Here is a 12,389-nt window from a genome sequence, read left to right on the forward strand (position 1 = left end):
ATGTAGACAACTTAAAACTTAGTGATTTGGAGCGATATAAAACGGCACATCCCTATAATACTCCCAACCTAAGAACAGACTTTCTTTCTATTTTTCAAAATTGAAAAGGATAAACTTATTGTAATTTTTAGTTTCATTATTTGATTCGGCAGTCACTTTGTGGCAAAATTAACCCAATATTTTATTTAAGTTTTACTATGTAAATACCACTGTCTCTTAAAATCTCATATTTGTTTATATAAGTGCTTTCAGTGTTATATTATAAAGCTTTTTCATTAAACTTGTAACATGTAACTTAAAAATCAAGGTAAAACTTTAATATAAATATGTGACTAAGTTTCTGAACATGTGGTTTACGAAGAGTTATTGTTATTTACGATGCAAGATGTTAGTTTTTACGATGGAAGTATCTGTTTTATACGGTAATTTACAAAAAAAAGGTATATAAAATTAGAAGAAAATAAATAGTTATAAAACGAGACTTAAGTTATTTTATTCTCAAAACTGACGTAACGTAGCCATTTTGGTTTTTCTCTGTCGCACACTGTTTAATTGGCGGAACACTATAAAATTAATACAAATTTAAGGTGTACTCTCAAATATTCAAAGTCAGTAAAAGACCAGCTGCGCTAGAAGCCACACGCAGTGTCCGCGCATATTTTTATACAAATTATATATATTTGGCAATTAAATATATTTTTCTAATCATTTATCTAACTCTTTTCCTTAAATAACTGTTTTCTTTTCAAAACCCTATATTTATTTTCAAGAAAAAGTTATTTTTCAATTCAAAAACTGTTTTAAGCAATAAATGCAATTACTTTAAATTTTATTTGGGTTTTAAGAAAATTAAGTTGCGGGCTTTTAATTATCCTACCTTTAAGATGTACATAAATTTCTTTACAAACATTATAATTTATTCTTCAAACCCTTATCCGCACCCCAATGGTGCATAGGGCACTGCATCATATAAACGCAGTGTTATCTTGATTGTTATAACACACGAAGGAAAGGTGATCAGCCCTCCGCTTCAGGTACCAGTCCAGGGTAATATTGAATAAATACTAGAGTGAAAAAGTCACTTATATTTATTTGTCACCCCCCCTGGGAATCGAACCCGGGACCTCCAGAACGGTAAACGAGAGTGCTGACCATTACACTACGGAGGCGGATATTTTATTAATTAGTACTAATTCGTTGTTCTCTTAAGAGCAAAATTAAATAAATATTCCTGAATTGCTTCGATTAATTTTCTTGTCAAAAATAAGCTCGAATCGATAAAACAGGGTCTATATATTAAATTGCTATTCCTTCTTAGCGAGACAGGTTAAGTTATGTCTTGTACGCAGGAAGATTTACCCTTTTAGAGAGGTCCTGATTGATTCCTCCTATCCTGACTGTAATCAGCAAAGGTCCAGAGATCAATCGTGATCGGCAACCCTTGCTTATTAGCAATAATTCTGCATCGCATCCATCAAAGGGCCCAAGATGTAATCTGTTAGCTGTTTAAACCATTTTTCTGTAATTTATGATAAAGCCAGGAATTAAAATATCCCCTGAGGTTGGCGTAAAACATGGTTTTACTTTTTTTAAATAATTAAACATTTTTATAATACCACTTGATGAGTTAAGAAAGATTAAGTTACATACGACTAGTTTTACTTTTCACATGTAGATGAAAGTATATGTAGTTTTCAAAACTAGTTGTGTGTCATGAAATAAAACTATTTCGACGACCCCTACGTAAAGTACTCTATCTGCAAATCTGTTGCTTTACAGGAGAGAGCTTAGAAGATTTTTTCAACGTATTCCATTTTATTAATTAACGGTTTTATCTGAAATTCTAAACTAGTATAATTTATTCAAAAACACGATAAAATAATGTATAAAATCGTTTTAAAACTTTATGCTTTGTCAAAATTAAGTAGTTAGCGTTTTAGGAGTTCAGTTCATTTCGAAAATTCGATGTGGATAGCGTTTTATACGCCTGAAAACTAGGCGTAATTTATTTTGTGTATATTTTTTTATTTATATTTGTAGATAACGGTCAGTTAATAACGTACACCAAATATCTCAAAATTGACAAAAATGTAGTTAGAGCACTTAACGTAGTGAACGTCGATTTAAGTGGTATTATTCAAGTGATTAATTTTGTTAATGCTGAATCAATATATAATATGCTTTGATTTGGCAAAAATACATACTTAATGAAAATATTTTAATGTACATTTTGACATCTCAACATAGATGAAGAAAAATATTAATGTCACGGAATTCACAGGGTTTATGACCTTCCATAGGCTGGTTAAGTGATCACTTTACAAAAGTGCAACATTCACTATTCTGCCCATGATTGAGAACCAAATTCAACTAAAAAAATTCAATCTCCTAGACATATTGACCAATCTCATGTTACAGTTCATTTGAGTTCACAACAGCCATCTATGTTAGATTGAGCAAAGCTTTTATTAAGCAGAGACCCTTTTTCGTATGCAAGATGTACTGTGTCATGAGATTGATCAGTATATCTAGGAGTTCCGAAAATTTAAGTAGTGTGGTTGTAAATCTTGGGGTTTAATGATAAATGTTGCACGTGTATAGTAATCATTTAACCAACCTATGCCACGTCATAAGCCCTTTATTTACCCAGTTTTCTATATTCTTCTTTATCCATGTTGTGACGTCGAAATGTAAAAGTGGAGAAAATCCAGATTTGTGATAAACTATTTGGATACACTTAAAATGTTGTGAAAATTTACATGTTGTTATTTTGCTGTAAATTTTTGGATATTGTTTTCAAAATATCTTAAAGTGAAGAATAGAAGGCACAGAGGATTTTATCAGCAATGGATAGTAAAACGTTTGTGTGTGTTTAACTTTGTTGACTTTGCTAGGGTTGGCACAATGTCTATATTGAAGGTGAAATTTGGAAATGAAATTGTTCAAAGTAATATAATTATTTATTTCAGCTCAAAACAAATATGAAAATTGGCACTAACACAACCGCGCCGTTTGATATATATTACTAAAATTTACGATTTTTAATTAATGTTTTACTTAGTAAATACCACTATTTCTTAAAATCTACTATGACACGTGTTTCGATGCATTCCGCATCATTTTCAAATACCATAATTTATTAAAAATAAATAAATTTTATCACAAAGTGACTGTCGAATCAATAAACGAAATTAAAACTTATGATAGAATAAGAAACGCCAGGATCAGGAAAATATGCCGAAGATGTCGTTAGGTGGGGAAGGCAACGAAGGAGACAATGGTGTGCGCATGTGAGGAGAATGGAACCACCCAGACCAAAGAGATGGGTCGATATCTTGGAATCGATATCGCAGGAGGCTAATCCCTCTTAAAAACAGGCCAAAAGGACTACAACAAAATGAAGAAGAAGAAGAAGAAAACTTTTGACTCTATGATTCTCATGTAATATGTAATATTGAGTTTTTTTGTTGATATAAAATATATTATTTCTATTCTGTATATTAAAAGCATTGTTTAGATAATCATGAAAAAATATAAATAAGTAAAGCAATTAATAAAGACTTACCGTAATAAATACCCTGTTAAACTAAACTACAAGTCCACTTTTTAAAAGATATCCATTTTAATTCATTTGTTTTCTTTTCCAAGTTTTAGTTTCGCATAAATATTACACCGTAAAAATTTCACTTTAGTCTACATTTGACCTGATGATGGATTAATTATTACGAAACCGGTAGTTAAGAAGTAGTGATTTTTAAAGTGGTATTACACAAAGTGAACAATTAATGATAAGGAGAGTGTAATCATATTTCGCTCACTCCTTTCGACAACGTCATATATAAACAAACTTGATTTTTCAGGAGATCGTTTTTAAAGTTTAAAAATATAATACAATATATTAAAAATAAAAATCAAGCCACTTATTGAACTTTTTACTGTGCAACAGATCTTTTAAGGTAAAACCTGAAGGTTTTTTTCTCCATTTGAAAAATATTTAGTACATTAAAAAAATAATTAAACAATACCTTTTCTTCAAATGCAAAAACAACATTTTCTGCCCTGTAACGGGTAAATATTAAGTTAAAAATATGCCTCTTTTGCTGGGATATAGTACATTTACTGGGCATTTTGAAAACATGTACAACTGAATTGTGATTTTTATATATGACGTTGTTGAAAGGAGTGAGCGATTTATGTTATTATTTTATCATTAGTTGACAACCCTGTTTCTAGTTCATACTCAACGTTTCGTAAACTATTTGCTGTTCACAAAATTTAATTGGGTCAACCAAACACCACCATCTTGATAGTGAATTTAAAACATTTTATCAGGCAATCCAGCATTTGAAATTTTAATATCTAAAATACTTTCTGCGGGAGTCATATTAAATTGGTCCATCCCAATGATCTTTTAATAACTAAGCAAAATTTCTTTTAACAATTATTTTCTTATGAATGCAACACTGGCATTCAGTTAATTACCTACTTATTTATATTTCTTTCGCTTATTTGAACTCAATGGTGCTTAGAGCACCTTGTAAGATCGACTACATGAAGGCTAGTGATCAGGACAAGAAATAATAAATACTACATAGCAAAAAAAAGCTGTAATGGCTGGGAGTTGTATACTCGTACACATTTTGTAACTAACAAAGCTGCACTCAAAATATTGATGTTTGCACATTTTTTCACATCTCAACATAGATGAAGAAGATAATGGAAGTCTGGGTATTTGGAAGGCGTATGACCAGTTACAGACTGGTTGAATGATCACTTTACACTCGTGCAATATTCACCATTCTACCCATGATTGACAACCACACTTCTCAAATTTCCATATTCTTCTTTATCTATGTATGTTGAGATGAAAAATACATAAATATAACTTCTAAGTGGAAAAAACAGATCTGTGAACAAGTATTTTGACACACTCAAAATGTTGTGGATCAATGTGTGTGATCAACTTCAATTGTGGTGAAAAAATTGATACCTACTGCAAAAATAAATATGTATAAAAATCTGACGATGTCGGTAAATCTACGAAATCCACCCATCAAAGAAATAATGAAATCGCCATACAGTCGTAAAATGCCAATAAATTACTTATATTCACAGAAAAATTTTAAAATAAAAGAAAATTATTTTGGGCTCGTCCGGGATTTGAACCCGGGACCTCTCGCACCCAAAGCGAGAATCATACCCCTAGACCAACGAGCCAACTGGCAATACCGACGAACTGATAACACTGTTGCACTATATAAATATAAAAATGATGATCGTGACTACTTTTAAACCTTGACGAGTGACGTAAGCGCATGACCCAATCGTCACTTGACGCCGAAGCATCAGCTTATATGAGATTAGAATGTGATTGTTATTATTATTTTAAGTAATAACAGTGAGAGCACTGACCTTAGATGCTATTCTCAAATCGCTCACTCCTTTCAACAACGTCATATATCAAAAACCGTCAATTTTCAGTTGTGCATGTTTTCGGAATGCGCAAAAAATGTACTATATCCCAGCAAAAGGGGCATATTTTTAACTTAAAATTTACCCGGTACAGGGCAGAAAGTGTTGTTTTTGCATTTTGAAGAAAAAGTACTGTTAAATTATTTTTTTATGTTTACTAAATATTTTTCAAATGGAGAAAAAACATTCAGGTTTTACCTTAAATGATCTGTTGCACAGTAAAAAGTTCAATAAGTGGCTAGATATTTATTTTTAATACATTTTATTATATCCTTAAACATTAAAAACGATCTCCTGAAAAATCAAGTTTTTTTGATATATGACGTTGTTGAAAGGAGTAAGCGAAATTTGAAATATTTAATTAATGACGTCATTTGCGACGGAAAATATTGTGAACCAATTAAAAACAGTAGGCCATTTTCACTGGGAAAACGTGGAATTTCATACGTTACAAATACAGATATTCTTTTTATTTTTCTTCTACTTCATGCGCCATCTCTTCACTTGTGGAAGGACGTCTGACGAAGAAGAAAGCATATCGCTCAATCCTTACAAGAACGTCATAAATCAAAAATTGTCAATTTTCAGTTGTGCATGTTTTCGGAATGCCCAGAAAATGTACTATATCAAAGCAAAGGAGGCTTATTTTTAACTTAATATTTACCCGCTACAAGGCAGAAAGTGTTGTTTTTGCATTTCGACGAAAAGGTATTATTTAATTATTTTTTGAAATATACTAAATATTTTTCAAATGGAGAAAGAACCTTCAGTTTTTGCCTAAAAAGATCTGTTGCACAGTAAAAAGTTGAATAAATGTCTTCATATTTATTTTTAATACATTGTATTATATTTTTAAACTTTAAAAACGTTTTCCTGAAAAATCAAGTTTTTTTTTATTTATGACGTTCTTGAAAGGAGTGAGCGATATGACTTCTCTTGTTTGCTTATGTATGGTCAGAAAGCCAGCATCTTCACCGCGAGTAAATTAACATGTCGCTCACTTATTTCAAGAACGTCATAAATCAAAAATCGTTAATTTTCAGTTGTGCATATTTTCGGAATGGCCAGAAAATGTACTATACCCCAGCAAAAGAGGCATATTTTTAACTTAATATTTACCCGCTACAGGGCAGAAAGCGTTGTCTTTGCATTTTGAAGAAATGGTATTGTTAAATTATTTTTTTAAATATTCTTAATATTTTTTAAATGAAGAAAAATCCTTCAGGTTTTATCTAAAAAGATCTGTTGCACAGTAAAAAGTTCAATAAGTGGCTAGTAATTTATTTTAAATACATTGTTTTATATTTTTAAACTTTATAAACGATCTCCTGAAAAATCAAGTTTTTATTTATTTATGACGTTCTTGAAAGGAGTGAGCGATGTGTACAGCGATCTATGGAGAGAAAAATACAAATATGTATTATGAACAGAAATATTAATGAGTTAATCTGATTTTTTTTGAACCATCTAAATAACCATTACTCCACTGCTCTGCCGGGGTATGCAGGGAAAACAGAACGCCACACCAATCTGTCTTTGCAAACAATCTTCGAATTATCCACATTTACGATGCATCTCGTCATACATACCCGCCGATTATTCCAACTCTTGACCTGACCGCTTTAAAGTATTTGAAACACTTGATCATGCCAAATATTCCTTGGGCTTCCTCTGCTCCTGTTTCCATTCGCCTCAAAAATGTATTTTACTGTTCTTTCTTCTTACCGTCTCCGTAGTGTAATAGTCAGCACGCTCGGCTACCATACTGGAGGTCCCAGGCTCGATTCCCAGGGGGGGTCAAATAAATATTCGTGATTTTTCACTGTATTATTCATTCAATATAACCCTGGACTGGTATCTGAAGCGGAGGGCTGATCACCTTTCCTTCATGTATTAATGATGAATATAACACTGCATTTATATTATGCAGTGCCCTATGCACCATAGGGTGCGGATAAGGGTTTGAATGAAATAAATATTCTGTCGTCATTCGTCCTACATGCCCAAACCATCTGCACACACTAAATTAAATTAATTGATAATTACATATGTATTAGGGAAGAATTGGATTCAATTTATCCTTTTTTTTAAATAATAATTTACAATCATTTTATTTTTAACATCACTGCGAGGTTTTCAGAATAGCACCAGGGTTAATTGCGGCCACAAAGTGAGCAGACGTTGTTTTGTTATTTTCATCCCATATCTCTTTGCGAACTATTTATTTGTCCTACATTTTCGTTTTTGTTTATTTTATTATCAATTTATTACTTACTTGTATTGAATGCACCGGACCACCCGTACGACCGTACATACCATACAAACTAACTAACTAACTAACTAACCATCACGCCGCTTCCCGCAGGGGTAGGCAGAGAGAATAGAGCGCCACACCACCCTGTACTTGCAAACATTCTTCGCCTCTTCCACGTTCATGCATCTCCTCATACATACCCGCCGATTGTTACGACTCGTAACCTGACCACTTTCAAGTATTTGGCATACCTGATCGTGCCATGTTTTTCGCGGTCTTTATTATTCTTCATAACATTCGCCTCATAAATTTGTTTAACCGTTCTTTCCTCACTCATTCGTTCTACATGTCCAAACCATCTCAACACACCTTTCTTAATTTTATCGATAATGCTTATCTCAGCTTTGCATTCCTTCCTTATTTTACTGTTCGCACATCAATCATACATCGTTTTGTCGCACATTCTTCTGAGAGATCGCATTTCGACTGCATTCAGTCTACTTTCATCCTTCTTTTGCCAACTCATATCAGAAATGTGACGTCTCAGGGAGGTGAGGAAAAAATCATAGAAGCTATGATACTGTCGAGTGATGTATCCTCAAAGAGAACAATTTTTTAAAAAATCCATAGACAAATATTTTATATTTTTTATATTTTATATTTTAGTTATTATACAGACCTGAATGATAGAAGTTTAACTTCCGAAACATGTGGTCTTTAATAAAACTCAAGTGGTATGAAACAAGTGTTTTCTTTAATCATTGTACTTCCTTACCACAAAGTTAATGCCGAAACAATAAATAAATTTTAAAAAATCCATCTGTATAATAAAAATAGTTCTTCTTTCAACAATAGTTCATTTTCTTTGTTAGAAGAAGAAATATTTGTATTCCCTTTTAATGTTAACTTTCAAGCCGTTTCCCCGCACGGATAGGCAAAGAGAATAGAACGCCACACCGATGTGTCTTTACAAACAATCTTCGAATTTCAATATTCATGCATCTCCTCATACATACTCCCCGATTATTCCGACTCTTGACGTGACCGCTTTCAAGTACATATTTGAAATACTTGATCATGCCAAGTTTTCCCCGGTATCCTCTGCTTCTATTACCAACAACATTCGCCTCTTTTTTTAACTGGTCATTCTTCACTCGTTCGATTCACATGCCCAAACCATCTCAACACAGCTTTCTTTATTTTATAGATAATGTTTATCTCAGCATTGAATTATTTCCGTATATCACCATTTGAACATACATCGTTTTGCCGCACATTCGCCTGAGATATCGCATTTTGACACCATTCCGTCTTCTTTCATACTCTATTTACTAACTTTAAGTTTCATGCTTCATTTGCGGGTATGTATGAGGAGGTGCATGAATGTGAAAGAGGCGAAGAATTTTTGCAAAGACAGAGTCGTATGACGTTATATTCCTCTGCCTACCGCCGCTGGGAAGCGGCGTGGTGGTTGATGAGTTGGATTAGAGAATAGCATATCCGAATAAATTAAATGCTTTATTTATAAAACTATGGAGTTCCGGAAATATTACTTTTTAAAAAATAAAGATAAGTATTTGCTTTTTTATTATTTACAAAAATATTTAAATTTCATACTATTCCTGTGAGCCTAGGCGGCTCATTATTAGAAATAGGTATCAAATTGTGGTAGAGTGGGTTCGAACCGAGAAACTCTGACTTAAGAGTCCGCGACACTAACCACGTGACCACAACCCGACTTTTATTCAAAATTATAGACAGCTCGGTATCTGCCGAATGTTTTTTGTCGATTTTTATGTTGTTATTGTTACAGTTTGCAGGGAATGTTTAGGAAGTATAGAATTACCTGAGGGTGTTTATATAGGTCATGATTATAATAATGGATATTTACTCAATGATTTAGGGTCCCGATAATTTGTAAACGAATAACTTACTCAGATTTGGCCGAGCAATAAATTTCGGAACGAAACACTTTCAGGTCGTATCGAATATAACAATGTTAATATTATTTTTTGTATATTAAAAGCATTGAGCAGGTGTGTTGAGATGGTTTGCACATGTAGAACGAATGAGTGAGGAAAGAACGGTTAAACAAATTTATGAGGCGAATGTTAAAGGGAAAAGAAGCAGAGGAAGACCGAGAAAAACATGGCACGATCAGGTATGCCAAATACTTGAAAGTGGTCAGGTTAGGAGTCGTAACAATCGGCGGGTATGTATGAGGAGATGCACAAACGTGGAAGAGGCGAAGAATGTTTGCAAGGACAGAGTGGTGTGGCGCTCTATTCTCTCTGCCTACCCCTGAGGGGAAGCGGCGTGATGGTTAGATAGTTAGTTAGTTAGTCAAAAGCATTGATGACTTAGAAAAAACTTGGGTTTAGAAATTTTTCATGTACATATAACTGGTCTTAGTTTAGATAATCTTGAAAAAATAGAAATAAATAAAGCAATCAATAAAGATTTATATTGTATAAAAATAAAAAAAATTGAAAGAGAGAAAGACGACAAATGAATCACGACAATAGGAATATTTTCAAAAGTGGACTCGAAGTAATTTTTTTAACCCCTATCCACACCCCAATGGTGCATAGGGCACTACATTATATAAACACAGTGTTATTTTGATCGTTAACACACGGAGGAAAGGTGATCAGCCCTCCGCTTCAGGGGTAATATTGAATAAATATAGAGTGAAAAAATCACTTATATTAATTTGACCCCCCTGGGAATCGAACCCGGAACCTCCAGAACGGTAGCCGACCATGCTGACCATTACGCTACGGAGGCGGACAAATATAGTTAATGATAAAAAAAAATAATAGCATCAACGAGACGGTTTGTCACGCACATCGGATATTTTAAAATATTTTAACTCGAATAAGCAACCACCGATACAAAAAACTTCCTCTTAAGCATAAAACCATGCATTTTTTTAAAAAATCATCCATTAAAACCATGATGATTTTTTTTATGTCAAAAAAATATTTTTCTCAGCGCCTGAAGAGGTTTGGCACAACAACACAGCTTCCCAAACCATTGTTCCCGGTTTGACAGTTAGTCGATTATTGAGAGCATTCACAATGGAGGCCACGCCCATCCTGTGGTAATTCATGTTTTGACAACAGCAATTATTAAGCCAGCTGCTTCTATACTCCTATATTCTATACAGTTCTAACCTATACACTTCTACATAATGTGGGATTCCATTCAACTAGAAGAGAAACACGGCGACAGAATGCTTTTCTGTTACAAATTCGATTATGATCGAAGCTGTCATATTTATTTATAAACCAAAAAGGAAATAATGAAGCATTTGTGGAGGTCCTCACCAAAACGTTACATTTACATTATAAATGATTTTAATAGTTTAGTAATCAGGAACTATAGCTTGCAAAATTGTAACATTTTAGTGTTATTTAATGATTTCATATTGGTTTAACACAGGAATTGCCACGGTAAGATTTCGATAGAATACAGTGAACAGAACAGATTTGCATTTAAAGGATTTTTTTGAGCAATATTGGAAATGTATCTTTTTGGCGAGGACCTCCACATTTACTTAAATACGTAGGTTTTTTTTTTGAAAAAATAATATAACAGTAAATAAAGAACTTCATGAGCTACAACTGACATTTATAAGTTCTTCATAATTGTATTTTTTAGATCATGAAAAAATTGCTTTTGCCCGCACATTCCTTTAAAAATACAGTGCTCTAGATTCATGGGTCTTGGAGTAGAATATGATATCATTCACAACATTTTGAGTGTGCCCAAATACTTGTTCACAAATCTGAATTATCTCCATTATAAGGAGTTATTTTTTTATATATTTTTTGACATCTCAACACAGATGAAGAAGAATGTGGAATTTGAGTGGTGTGGTTTTCAATCATGGGTAGAATTGGTGAATGTTACACGTGTGAAAAGCGATCACTTAAACCAGCCTATGACGGTCGTAAGCCCTGTAAATGCCCAGACTTCTATATTCTTCGTCATCTTTGTTGAGATGTTTAAAAATAATATAATATTATTACACATTTTATGAGATGCAGGTGATTTTTTGTTTGTTTTAAATTACCTAACGTCCATGTGACACTGAAATCGAACTACGGCTTATGCAACACTGCTTATCATGGCCTTCACTTGGGATTCAACTTTATATTGTAAGTTTTATAGCCTAAACCTACTCGCGAACGGATTTACTCTTTATGTTTAAAGTTACCATAATTTCATATATTTCACGAGTGAAGGTTCTAGGCAAAAACACTCGCGTATGTGAAATAAGCGAAATATGTTTACTACTTATAAGAAAGGAAATGGAGGAGAAATAGTAGTAGCTACAAGAACTCTTGCATTAAGTCTAAAGAGTAATCTACGTCGAAAAATGTCGACTTTTGAACAAAAATCACTAAAATTTTTAGAAGAAAATTTAATTTCTTACAAATAATAAACTACCATTTCGTCATCAAATAAAAAATAGGCATGGTTTAAGGAAACAGTTAACGCAACAGGGTTAGAGTTTTATTAATCTAGATTTAGACTACCAGTGAAAAATAAGTTTGAACGAAAAATTAATGGTATAGTATCGACTGTGGTACAAAGTGACTGGTCTATTTAAAAAAAGTTTATAAATAAAATGTTAAAAAAGCCAAAAAAACACCTT

General features: G+C 32.9%; 1 non-coding gene across 1 annotated transcript; it reads right to left on the reverse strand.

Moving 5' to 3' along the window:
• Positions 1–5,145: 5,145 nt before the first annotated feature.
• Positions 5,146–5,217, reverse strand: TRNAP-UGG (transfer RNA proline (anticodon UGG)). Its single transcript has one exon. It is a non-coding gene; the product is annotated as a tRNA-Pro (tRNA).
• Positions 5,218–12,389: the final 7,172 nt, after the last annotated feature.

The sequence above is a fragment of the Brachycentrus maculatus genome, unplaced genomic scaffold (genome assembly GCF_059751285.1).
Source record: "Brachycentrus maculatus isolate JH-2025_06_01 unplaced genomic scaffold, ASM5975128v1 h1tg000098l, whole genome shotgun sequence".
NCBI lineage: Eukaryota > Metazoa > Arthropoda > Insecta > Trichoptera > Brachycentridae > Brachycentrus > Brachycentrus maculatus.